Source organism: Monodelphis domestica, chromosome 2, assembly GCF_027887165.1.
Source record: "Monodelphis domestica isolate mMonDom1 chromosome 2, mMonDom1.pri, whole genome shotgun sequence".
NCBI lineage: Eukaryota > Metazoa > Chordata > Mammalia > Didelphimorphia > Didelphidae > Monodelphis > Monodelphis domestica.
The window spans coordinates 467,060,920-467,073,399 of record NC_077228.1 but is presented as its reverse complement, the minus strand read 5'-3'; positions in this window follow the sequence as shown (position 1 = coordinate 467,073,399).

Sequence of the window (12,480 nt, the reverse complement as noted above, 5' to 3'; positions counted from 1 at the left end):
AATATTAATAATGGTATACTTCTGATCTATCACAAGAATAATTACAAAACTTAGTTCTTTAAAATGTAACAATATGGAGTTTCAAAACACTGGCCAAAGCCCTGATAAGATCTAATAAAATAGGCTTCACAAAGATCTGCGAGGAATTTACTATACATTTTTCAAACTTAAGCTAACAGCTTCTCTCAAATATTATAGGAGAAATTTTAGCATACTCATTATTCCATATTTAAAACATGATATACTTATGCTCAGTCAGGTGACAATAATTCAATGAGAAGACACTTCCAAATTTTCTTTAACACTAACAAATATACTCAATGTTGTTTCAAAACCTAATATATAGAAAACAACTTCATATTTCACAACTAAGCAGTTCTATAGAATACATTCTTGATTACCTCCCTCTCTGATACTTAGTTTCCTTATAGTCAAGGAATAGTTGTAATGGATAAAGGAGGATAAGAATTTCAACTGATATTATATATTTTAAACAAACAAGGAAATTTAAACAATAACAAATTATTTCCATAAGTAACCACAAATAATAATTAGAATTTGGTACCTGAATTATAATTTAAATTCAGATATATTAGAATATAACATCACAACTTTTCCATATACATAAAATTTCTTTTGAGTTTAGTTCATAATTTAACAATGTGCAAATCAGAGACATTTTTAACCATATCTTTATAAGGATTTATCAAATTTCACCTATTCAAATTGTATTTAAGAATTTAAAATATGAAACTTACCAAATTTTCAAATGATCATATACAGAATTATTTTATCACATTTAAACCCATGTATAAAATATCTAATATCAAGTAATTACATTCCAAAGAAATATATTTCATTAAAGAATTAAGTTGGTGTACTTATTTATACTGAGTCCAAATTAAAAAAAAATTATAACCCCAAAAGAGAATTCACTTCCCATACTCCATTTGTAAGTTTCAACTCACTCTCCTTTAAAAGAGCTAGATTAGTTTTTTTCTTCACTGCATAAAAGCCAGTCAATTCTTTTGTCCTTTCAATTAACCCAGAAAAGGTCTTGGAGCAGACCAGAGGAAAGATTTTTGGTACTCCATTCTCTCCACCCCAACCAAAAAAGAAATTTACATCTGTTTGTCAAACTGCTTTGTGAAAGGGGAAATAACAGTGCATATTATGAGGCATATTTTAATTCAGTTGGGCTTTTGAATTACTACTAGGAAAAGCTCTCTCAGAAGCCTTTAAAAAAATGCAGTTTCACATTAGATTGCCCATTTCTAGGCAGTTTGGCTAATTGTTCAAACTCAAACTGGATTCAACCCAATCCACTACAATCTTCAGAACCATGAATTATAACATTCATGTTAGACTAATAAGACAGACAATTTGATCTAATACATTGCTTTAAATTCAAAATAGAAATTTGATTTATCTTAAATACATCACTAGGATTGTTGGGAGGGTTGAGGTGAACCCCAGGTTCAGGACAAGTACCCTTTGTAAGAATGCAAGACTCCATATCTTAGCTTAGAAATAAAGAAAGATATGTATTAATTTGGAATTCATGTTGAAGTGGCCGGGAGAACAAGCACAAGAGTGGACACTGCCTCTTAGGAGGATGGATTCTGGGTTTTTTATACCCTGTTGACAATAGGTGCTATGTGAGTAGAAAAAAGATGGCAGAAATGAGGGGGGTGTTGGTCACCTTACTGGGACTAGAGTGGTTTTTTGTGTCCCAGAGACATAGGGGTTGGCTGGGTATAGTTTAGGGGACAGGCAGCTATCCTAGATAACAAACCAGTGGTATCAGGGCATAACCAGATGGATATCTATGTCCATCTCAAAATCTAGAGGAGCATCCGAGGGGCATATTTCTCTCAAGGTTTTCTCCTTAGTGTGAGACTCTGATGTCCAGAGTAACCTTTTCCTCACATTACAAGACTGCAAGGAAGTGGAGGAATTTTTCCACTTATGGACTTTAGGATATCCAAAGGGAAACTCAGGGTGCCATGGTAGGATCACTTCAATCTAAAATAGCTATTAACCAAATAAAAACTAGCCTTTATAACTGGCAACATAACTCACCTCTATTTATGTTGGACTCACTCCCACAAAATTTCTTACATCATTAATTTAGGGGGGAAAAAACCTTACCAACAAATTTTTTACTGCCCCATTTTAAGTTCCTTACTAATTTTAAAAATATTCTCTGTAGTCCCCAGATATTGGTCACTATATGGAAATACATGTGAGAAAAAAAATAATTTGCCTATTACAGAACAAAAATACAAAACAATTTTTCCACATTTTATAAGAAACCAAGGGGGAAAAACACTTAAAGTAAGCAGATAGTACAACAAAAAATATAATTTTGCAATGGTGATAAATGCCAAGTTAACAAACTATTAAATGTAGCTACCTTAAAATTTCATCTATTTTAAAAATAAGTAACAAAGGTGGAACAAATTCTTAGCTTAAGTTATTACAGATTGTATGTTAAATGTTATAATATCAGACATTAAAAAAATATAGCACCTTGCTTGGATAAACCCAAAGCAAGCTCACCTAACATACATGTAAAATTAAAATATCCAATAACTTCAAGTATATTTTATAAGATGTATTAGTAGTCACTTGAAGTAGAGGAAATAAAAGGATAAGAGTAAAACCTTAGTAAAGAAGTTTTCCCAACTACATTCTCAGAAGAGCAAGAGGGGGCAGGGTTACAGAAACTATCTCCAAAACATAAGGATTTAACATGAGGATGAAAGTGGGATTCTGGGAAATGGAGTTCTGGGATACAAAATTCTAATCACACAAACCCCCCCTCCCCTGTGATTCCAGTGGAAAATGAGTATGTAGAAATCTCCCAAATTTACATGCTGATTTTCCCATGGAATCAGTACACATAATCAACTTAAAAGATCTTCAACTAGAGGTACATACAATATCTTACTCTGTAAGGGGAAATTACAATAAATTGGGGATAAGAGGGAAAGAAAAAACAAAACTAATGATTGCTACATTGACAAAAAACCAATTAGGGGGCAGTCCCCTTTGGCATAAGAGTGTACATTCAAAATAAATTCATTCAACTCCCCACAGTTCAAATCACCACATCCAAAGTTCAGTCTGGATCTTTTGGTGCAGTGTATGGTTTTTGCAGGCATCTTCATGGTGCCTTCTCCAAAGAGTTCACTTTCTTGACTTGGGGAGGTAGCAGGTTTCTTATCCTAAAATTACTCACAAAAGAATTTAAACTTTGCATTATAGGATAATAATATATTCCCTCCCTGAGGAGGGTGTTGACAAACACATGGATCACCCAGGGATATGTAGCTGAATTATGAGGTATATGAATCAATCGTCAAAAGAAAATCAAAAATTAAAAAAAAATGAACAAGAAAAAAGTAACTTCTGGATGAAATATATAATGTCAGTCTTATGTGTAAAAATTCTAAGTAAGGAAAAATAAACCTATAGCAGGTCCTTGAATCAGGGCCCAATTAAAGTGATTTATGTCCCAGAAGCCTATAGAAGGAATTATGCACTTACCCAATCAGCAGCTAGGACTATAGAAAATTGCCACACTATGAAAGAAAGGACTAGATTTTGAAGCAGTTGAGAAATAGCATTCCCTGGACTGATTTTACCTTTGCTCTCAGGGAAAGGAGAGCCAGAATGGCAGTAAAACTGAGGTACTTGGTAGAAGTCTGGATCTAGCACAAAGGAATCCTGCATCTGACTTTGCAAACAGCTGCTTCCTTAAACCCCAAAAGAAATTCAAGTCCCCTGTCTTGGCACAGAATCTCATCAATCCCACTAGGATTGGTTGGTATCCTTGACCTTGTGCTCATTGGCACTGTGCAGATTAACTTTGTGCTCCTTGGCATTTTGTGCAGTGGCTCTTTTTTGACCCCTTCCCCTGGAATCAGACACAATCATTAATAAAAGTCCCATAATATTAAACAATCAATGGCAGGTTTCCATAGTCTAAAGCTTTTGGTATGCATTGACATTAAGGCTAATGGACATTTTAAACTTACCCTAATGCAAAATTTAAAAAACCTTAATACTGGTAACATGTGCTTTGAGTACAAAAAATGAGAGAAAGAAAACTCAAATACTCTATGGCACATACAAGGGAAAATAATTTAAAAAATTTAAATACAAAAGGCTGAGGTTCAGCTCTATGTCCCCTAAAATGATAGTCCTTTTATCTGACTGCAGTTATTTAAATAAAGATGAATTTTAATAACAAGTTTGGATTGGGGAGGTAACAGGGAAGAGGGCATTGGAATTTCCCTAGATGAGGTTTGAGTCTCTTTCAGCTTTTGAGCCGAGGCCCAGTCTCACAAGCTGGTGGAGGGTTTCTTTTATTCCTGTCTATGCTCATCTCTGCTAGTTCTTAAGTTCAAAGTCTTAGCAGTAGACAGCAAGAGGAAGAAAAGTTCTAACTTTCAGATCTGGTTGAACCTGTCTCTTCAGGCTGATGCCCCTAAAGAGCAGCCTTACAATTCAAACTGCTTCAAGTTCTTTTGTCTGATGACACTATCACAGGAATTCAGAGAGAGCATCCAGTTGGGAAATTTAGGAATTGAAGCATTTCTATCTAGAGACAGGGAGAGAGGCTCCTTCCAGTTACAGAACCAGGAAGAGAGTCCATCAGGAGACCAAGTGCCACTCCCAGTTGCCCCTCCCCCCACCAACTGTCATTCTTGTCAATATCTTCTATTTAACATTCCAACTGCTGTTTGTTCCACCTATTTGGCAGAAAGTCCAAAACTTTGCTTCAGTTTTCCTTTCCACAAGTACAGGCAGAATACAGAGGTTTCTCACCCAAAAATGATATTCATTTCCTTTTTAACTTGGCCATGATCCACACCGTGAGTGCAAATGATTTTCACTAAGGAACAGCTTTAAAAAACAAAGAGTAGTACAACAGGTAATGAACATTCAAAGAAGTATCAAAATTCCCCCAAATCACAAAAACACATTTAATGAAAATAGCAAACAAACCCACTATCTTTAGGATTCACATGAATTGCTGTGTGATATTTTTTTTAAATCTTTGAAGCTCATGGATGCCTGTCACAAGTTCTATAGATGTAGTCAATCTTTCAACCTTGGCAAAGATATTTCTACCAAAGTCTATTACTGCCATCATTCCAAAATGTGGCAGGAGAGCCCAGAAAAGAAAAAATAAATAAACAAAACCTCTGTACTACTGATAAAAATCTTTCGAGTCTAAAATGTCACCAAGAATCTAGATCATTCTGGTGGAAGGGTAGAGTAATCTTAAGAATTACAAATATAAAAAGCCATCCAGGAGTTACAAAACTCCATTGGAAAATCCTTCCCACCTCCTGGATGAGATTATAATCCATTACAAGGTAACCAAACCCCTTGGGAAAGCTCTCTCCTCTGGCATGAGACTGTAACAGTATAAAAAGGCATGTCTTTATAGGTATCATCCATTTCAATGTGGAGGCAAGGACTACAATAGTGAAAATCACTTCAGATGTCTCATCCATTACATTTTTAAATAAATGTGGAGTCTTATCACTCATGAGACCATCTTAAGGAATTTGTCTGAGTGAGCTCCTCTAGCCTGAGTTCCAGGATCGAACTGCCCGAATCTCTGAATGTCCGAATCTGAACTTTTCATCCTCTTTTATAGACCTTTCACCCCTGTGTCTCCTCCTCTAAATTTTCATGTCTACCAATCACAGCAGACACTTTTCTCCAGGACTGCCCATTCTTTAGTTCTCACCTTCTCTGGTTAGGTTATATCTTTTGAGCTACTTCACAGTTCTTTGTTAAGTTCAGCTTTTGTTAGTTACTTGATCTTTTTGTGATTAATTTAACCTTTATAGGTACTTAACATCTTTTGTATTAAGACACTAAAAATAGACTTAGCTTAAAGCTCTAGCTTCACTGTAAAGTGAGAACTAAGTACCTTCATTGTTCAATCAGGAGATTACAACTTTATCATCCCCTAAAGTATGTCTAAGTAGGATAGAATAATTTTTAAAGTTCACATTATGGACTTTTATGATAGTATTTCCTCCAGTCCGGTCATAGGGGAAGGTACAAATAAAGACAATGTAACAGAACATATAGTAAGTTACCAAAACACAATAGCTAAAAATGACTTTGTGTAACAAAAGATATTAGATTAGATTAATATGTGAACTTAAACAAAAATAACTCTAAAAATGATCAACTACAATACATGTGACAGGATGTGAACACTGAATTCAAGAGTCCTTTTCTCCAATTCCAATAGAAGTGTTACAGAGACTTCTTCACTATTTGGAGGGGAACAAACTGGGATGGTTAACATCAATAAAACAATGGGGTCTGAAAAGGCTTAAAATTCAACCCTCAGAATCTTTGAGGTTCCTTCCCCTCCCAAGTATGATAATCCATCTAGATTCCTTTGGTCATACTTCTGGGGTTTCCCATACCCCCCTTGGGCATAGTGTGGACAAACCCCATATTGGATGTGTTGTAGATACTGGGCAGGCCAAAATGACAGAGGTGTAGGGAGATGAATCTCCCCTCTGAATCTTGAGATTACCCAAGATAACAGTTGCAAGGTATCCTATCAATACAAGAACCCACCAGGAACAGAATTAAACAAAGCCATTCTGAACTTGTAAGTTTTTCCAACTTAGTAAAATTCCCTGGGAACAAAAACCATTCCCTTAGAGTTTCAACCATGCTTTATAGCTCTATGGCTTTTGATTACAGGGAAAACAAAAGACACTTACTTGAAGGTAAAAAACAAAACATCAGGAGTTAGCTAAGAGGTTTGGTAAAGTATTCTTCCTTCCCCTCTTCCCAAGGGGCAAAAACACCAGGGAGAACAAAAAGGTTATTTGAATAGAAAATACAGGCTCCACCTGATGTTTTGGGTCAAGAAACCCCAGAGGTTACTTTCCAAAAATTTCAGCTTCAAATCCACTGACCTACTACCTGCCCCTCTTGTTATGCTGAGTTTTAGGGTATAGAGGGTGGCACAGGAGACTCCCCATGTGGACTAACCCCTTAGTATGCACTCTCTCAAATAGAAGCATGAAAACACCCAGGGTCAGCTTAAAAATTGGCTTGGAAGTTAGGAGGGGGTAGAGTGGGCAGCACATAAGGGGCTGCTCCCCTATTCGCTGAAATGCTGGTCTGAAAACCTCCTCAGCTGCTAGCTGGAACTTCAAGTGGCTATCCCAAGTTTGAGACCCACGTGGGGGTAGGAAGAGTTATAGCTGAAACCAGAGGCAGGGGGGCAGTATCAGCCACTCAGCTAGGGAAAATATATGTATTTTACCTACTCTGAGGAGACTCAGCTGTGGGAGCCAGCAGGCAGGAGTAGCTCTTCTCCTGCTGAGCTAATCCCCCCTCCCCCCCCAGGAAAACTCCCTATCTTTATTCAAAGACTATCTTTTTAAAAAATGAGAATTCTTTTTCCAACTTTGCTGGTTGCCAGAAATGTAAGATTAAAATTAATATCCAATAACTCCAAGCATCATATTTTATAAGATTTATTAATAATCACTTGAAGTAGAGGATATAAAAGGACAAGAGTAAAACCTCAGTAAAGAGGTTTTCCCAATTATGTTCTTGGGAGAAGAGCAAGAGAGGGCAGGGTTACAGAAACTTTATCTCCAAAACATAAGAACATAATGTGAGAATGAAAGTGGGATTCTGAGAAATGGAATCCTGGGTGCAAAATTCTAATTATACATACAGAAACCAAACCATACATATCTAACATACAAGACATAAAGACTTTACAAAATGATACATTTAAAACATACACATAAGACATAATTCTTACCCAAAGAAGATTTCGTGATCAGGAACAGGGATGAACTTCCTCTACCCTTTTCTCATCAGAAAAGTAATCACTCTGTGGAAGAAAAGCTTGCACCTGGGCCCAGTGTTGGAGTGAAACTTTTCTGGTAATCCCTTTGTGCCTCCCAGACTGTTATAGGAATATAAGCTTATTGATTATATCAGGTTTATTGGTGAGGCCAGCAACATAACCGATAAAGTGATATAGGTCTCCATTGTGAAGATTGGATTTGGCTCTCCCCTGATTGTAACAAGAAGGTACTTAGCTCTTTCTTTATAGTGAAGATAAAATTGTAATCCCCTATCTATTTTTAGATTTTAATCCCCAAAAGTGTTAACTCAGTATTTGAAGTAGATCTACCCATTTTAACTACAAAAAAAGGTGCAAACTAGCCACTAAAGGTGCAAACTAGCCACTAAAGGTGCAAACTAGCCACTAAAGGTGCAAACTAGCCACTAAAGGTATGAACATTCATTTCATATATTGAGTGGGCAGTGCTGGAGAGGAGCATCTGCTGTGATTGGTAGACATGAAATTTAGGGGAGGTGACACAAGAGAAAAAGATCTTTAAATAGTGGACCACAGAGGTCAGAAGGAGATCGAAAATCCTCTGACTCGGAGTTGGATTGGAGTGAAGAAGAGTCACTCTGAAGAGAGACTGGAAGACAGACACTTGAACTTAGCTGTGGAACTGGACCCCTGAAGGAGCTTGAGCAGAAGACCTCAGATTGCTTTTCTTTTAGCGGGGTCACCTTGATGAGTGAAAGGCTGACTTAGTTTCCTTGCCTTTCTGGAGGTGTGAACCTCCAAGAAAGGCCCATTGTCTTGAGACTCCTTTCCCTGATTAGGGCCTTAGAATTTCTACCTGGCTCTGAGGGAGCCAGAGTGCATGATTTCTCAAATTTCACACTATAAGGAAGATATTACTTACCAGGTGATTTAATCAAATGCATTTCAAAATAATCAATTTGTAGAAAGTCATTTTACCTCTGGCATTTTCATACTAATCATATCTTTGTTCAGTATGGAATGATTATACTCAATAATAATTTATGTAATGCTTCCCACCTATTTATCAACTTTCAGTGTCAATTTTTTTTAAAAAGCACTTTTTCAGTGACAATATTTTGTCCAAATGAATTCCTATAAGGTCTGAATACTATAATGCTCATCTTCTGCACAAAGTAAGCATTTTGTTATATGCATTTCATGATTTTGTTCTTCTTACAACAACACTGGGAAGTAGATGTAAATAATTTATTTGAATGTAAATGAGACCACCTTATATTTTGGTTTCAGAACAAATTTCAACCAAATCAATTCTTGATTTATAATTGCTAATGTAATATTTAAAACTCAATTTTCCAAAGGACCATTGTTTTCAGTTAGCTTATATATATAAAAAAAAAAAACAGAAACAACTTGTGGTGGCACTCCAAATCCCTATGGTGGTTTATTTCTTTAAATCACCCAGAATTTTTTATTTCCTTAACTTAATCCTACCAGTGTACCTTAAGAAGGCAGATAAAAAGTACATCTACTTATGAAAATATTTTTACAAGGTCTATGGCATATTTAAACTAGATCAAGGAACCAAAATTCTCTCAGTGAATATGCTTAACCCTTTCAAAGTCTTATGAAATTCCTTTGGTAATTTTAATTGGAGAAGGTATACATGCAGTATTTGTTAAAGAGGTATTTCTCTAAAAAAAAAAAATAATCCTCAAATCTTTTCTTTGATTGGTATCCAGACTCTTCCTCAAATCTACTTTTTCAATACTCTAAAATCATTCTCTAATCCTTCATTCACATCATGTTAGTACAAACAGACCCCAACTTTCATTTAACTTTCTAACCATTCTTCTCTAATTCCTACTTGCTTAAACTTTCTTGGTTTCTTTTTATCTCTCTAGTGGGCTTGGACACTTCTTATTTCCTTGTCCAAGAAGTTCTTACCTTGTTCTATTTGTTTAATTCCTCTAGTCTTTAAGATTATACACAATCTTCACTCCATCGAATTTTTGACAATTTAACACAATCTGTTATTTCACAAAACTGGCTGCAATACTTTTGCATTTTTGGTTTCTTAAAGGCTTTCAAATGCATAGTTCATTACAATTTCTTTGAAGACTTTTGGGCAACTAGAATTGGTTACAATATCATGGTTTTTATAAGTGATAGCTAAATAAACCTTGGGGTATAATAGTGATCATATTAGTTTAAATATATATAAATTAAACAACAGTTCCTTTTGACAACTACACTTATACAAATCCTTTGATGTTGAGATGAATAAAGCTATGACATAGCCTTCCCTGATGACTGTATGTCAGTCACTTTTATCAACTCCTCAATAGACTTACATCAGGAATAGTCTCTAGATTTAAAGTACTTGCTTTTATTAAAAAAGACAAATAGGAATATTAATTAGGGTTAACAGGAATTGCATTATTTAAGAAACAGTGGTTGATGGAAACTAATTTTCTGGAGGGCTCCAAGTGTAACTTTTTCTCCATTTCCTTTCAAACCAGCCAAAGGCTGTCAATTTCTTATACTTATTTACTGTCTTATTATTGCCTTCACAGAAAAAATAAATTTTACTTACTTTTTAGTTACTTCATAACTTTAAAACAAGCTTCTCTCTTTCTGGAAATTCTTTGGGATCCATCATCAATCTGGGAGTCCCAGTATAGGGACTGATAATAGGACTTGCTTGGCATCTTTAGGTTGATTGTTTAAAAGCAGTAAGTAACAGAGGGGCAAATTAATGCCAGTTTAACATTTTTTTATTCTTATGAAGAGAAAAAATTATGGTGGTCTATAAGTTTCCTGTTCTGCTTTTTAAAGAAATCATATTTCTATCCTACAACAATATTGTCATTCTCCAAGTACAATTTTCAAGTGTATTTTTCAAAATATGTAAAACCATTTCTACAGTTTGGGCCCCCAAAAACTTTAGGTTCAGAGACTAACTGAAACTGCTTTGGAAAAGTGAACTTACATTCCTGATCAAAAAATGGAACTGACTGCTCTTACTGAGACTTAAGCAGTTGGAGAATTAAAGGGCAAGATTAGAATTCTAATATATTACTTTACTCTTGAATAGCAAATGGTTTTCACTTTATGTTCTGAGTTATGGAATTATTTAAACTCCTAGGAATTTTACTCCAATTTCTCCTGAACTGTTTTCCTAAGTATTTCTTAGGCTAACTCTGAATTTTACCAAATTTCTCTTGATCGGGTCAGACAGATCAATAAATATACTTTTGGGAGTTCATCATTCAGCTCCTCTCTTGAATATCTCAAGACATCTCTAATCAAATAGAGAATAGGAGGTAGTATATCAGACTATCCTCCCTCTCTCTATCCTCATGTCATAGGGAACTACTCAGGAAGAGAACCTTTGCCCCATTCATTTAGTAACCAAATTTTGCTAAAAGGGGACATATTTCTAGAGATTCCTTAGAACAAAGGAAAGGAAATAAGCAGAACACTAGATAGAATCTCTTACCCGGTACACAGACAAGAATACACAGAAATTATCATTGATCTTTATATAGAAATTAATATAGTAAATAAAAAATTAATTCACACCATAAGCTGATCCTTCACCTGGAAGATGGTTGATCAATTACCAAAGAGCCAGTGTGGTTTCAGGAAGAGCCAAGAGAATGATCAATATGGTGTTTGTTGCCCAACAACTCCAAGAAGAATGCCAGGAGCAGCACAGAGGTCTGTGCACAAAGTTTGTCAATCCATCCAAGGCCTTTGACACTGTCAGTCATGAGGGATTATAGAAGATCATGGAAAAATTTGATGCTAGAGTTTATCAGTATTGTATGCCAGCTCCATGATAGTATGCTTGTATGGGTTCCAGATAATGGATAGTGCTCTTGTTTTCCTAGGCACCAATAGATAGAAGTGAAGCAAGGCTGTGTGCTTGCTCCCATGCTTTTTAGCATGATGTTCTCAGCAACATTGTCAGATGCCTTTAATGAGGATGAAAATAGCATCAAGGTTAGCTATCTCACTGATGGTAAATGAACTTGAAAAGGCTACAAGTCAAGACTAAATTGGAGGGAGAGTTGATACACAACTTTCTGTTCATAGATGATTGTGCACTCAATGCAGCCTCTAAGATAGTGATACAACAGCATGGATCAATTCTCTGCCTCTTGGACTAATTTTGGTCTGACAATTTAACACCAGGAAAATAGAGATTCTCTACCAGTCAGCACCACACCATCTAGACATGGAACTATTGGTTAAAGCAAATGGAGAAGTTTTGAATTCTGTGGATATGTTCACTTACCTTGGCAGTATACTTTCCAGGCAGAACTGGCCACATAGAAAAGGTTGATGCATGCATTGCTAGAGCTAGCTCACTGTTTGGGAGGCTCCAAAGGAAAGTGTGGGAAAGAAGAGGTAGTAAATTGCCTGAATGTCTACAGAGCCACTGTGCTGCCTTCATTATTGCAGTATATGAAGGCCAGGAAACTGAATTGCTTCTACTTGAATCGTCTTAGGAAGATTCTGAAGATCACCTGGATAGATAAAATACAGGATTCTACAGTCCTTTCTCAAGAGCTGAACTGCCAAAGCATTTGGACTCTACAGCAGAGAGCAAC